The sequence below is a fragment of the Glossina fuscipes genome, unplaced genomic scaffold (genome assembly GCF_014805625.2).
Source record: "Glossina fuscipes isolate IAEA_lab_2018 unplaced genomic scaffold, Yale_Gfus_2 0, whole genome shotgun sequence".
Taxonomy (NCBI): Eukaryota; Metazoa; Arthropoda; class Insecta; order Diptera; family Glossinidae; genus Glossina; species Glossina fuscipes.
This window is the reverse complement of record NW_023998414.1, coordinates 32,437,586-32,439,125: the sequence shown is the minus strand read 5'-3', so window position 1 is coordinate 32,439,125 and position 1,540 is coordinate 32,437,586. Positions and strand designations below refer to the sequence as shown.

General features: G+C 31.3%; 1 protein-coding gene across 2 annotated transcripts in view; it reads left to right on the top strand.

Annotated features, from left to right (window-relative positions):
• LOC119639265 (aminoacylase-1-like) overlaps positions 1-1,540 on the top strand; it is an 8,300-nt gene that overhangs the window by 4,607 nt on the left and 2,153 nt on the right. The window lies entirely within an intron of this gene.

Genomic DNA, 1,540 nt, shown 5'->3' with positions numbered 1-1,540 from the left:
ATATATATAATTATTATAATTAAAGAGTTTATTAGATCACGTCCTTGATACTCCTTTTCGTGCAACCATATCAAATATACGTTTTAAGTGAGCATTTTAACTCAGGTCAAATCGATATTTAGATATGTATGAGCGAAATATAACGGTATTGTTTAACATTTTACATACATAAGCACATATTTTAGTCCGTACTATCTAGGCATGCAAAAGGTCAAGGAATTTAAACTGATATATATATATATATATATATATATAAAATTTTCTCAATATTTTGCGTAGCCAATGTGAATTTGAATTATTTTTCAATTTATTTTTAATCTACTTTATCTTATCATATATGTTCGTTCACTTTTTTTGCTTTCCTCCATTAAACCATTGCTGAGTAATTCTGTCATGTTGTCGGTTAACGCTAAACTAAAAGTAAAAGAAAAAAAAAACAAAAAAAAAAAAAACTGATCAAAAGCCCCTTACATTTTTTATTGAATTTGTTGAAAAGTCCCGGAACTTTTTATTAAATGACGTCATTAATCAAATATATTCTGACCTCTAATGAATTTTTATTGATTCCCGACGCTGACAACACACAGATATTGTTTGTACACAAAAAATTCATATAATTTTTAAATAAATGCCAACTTTCCAATAACGCCAACGCCCATCAAGGATTTCCTATTATTTTTATCATTGCAATGATTTTACAAAACAATTAGAAAATTCGTATTTCATGCGTTAATTAAAAACATTGCTGGTCGATGGAAAAGATTATACGAACACCAATGTGATATTGAACCCATTGAGAGCTCAGAAGAATAGGACGTCTGCTTACGAACGAATGAAAACGAACGCCGACTCACAAAACGATGGCTACAAATGGCAAAATTTGGCCAAATTAAAATTTTGAATTACTATCCCACTGCAGCCTATCACACATGAATGGCTTTTTTCATTTATATTACCGACAGCTCGAAACCATTTCATTAGAAAAATCATACGAAAGCAGTTAATGAATTTTTCAAATAAAAGTCATACATACTTACATGTAGATTGTTGTTTTCTTTAATTGATTATAAGTGTTCTAATTATGTGTTTAAGATGAGCCGCATCGTCCGCATAATAAATATTAACATAATAAAAATTCCATTATTTGTCATGTGTATTATACGGGATGTCAACATCTATTTTCTTCGCTTCCAAATAACCGACTTTTGCCAGTGTTTTTCCCAATCCTCGAAGCACTGCTGATATGCGCTTCTTGATAAGGCCTTGAGCAATGCGGTCTTGTTTTTATCACCTCAATCATGGCAAAACTTCGTCCTTTCATGAGTCTTTTCAGCGGGTGGGAGGCCAAGTCCAGAATATAAAGGCATATGATATAAGCGTCGTAAGCGCTTTGGCAAGAAAATATATCGTTTTCTCTTATGACTAGTGACCGGTCACACCGCTAGAATACGCCTATAAATCGCCCATGCAAATTTATATCTAGCCATCATAAACGTTCCAGGAATATATCTATATATATATATATATATATATATATATA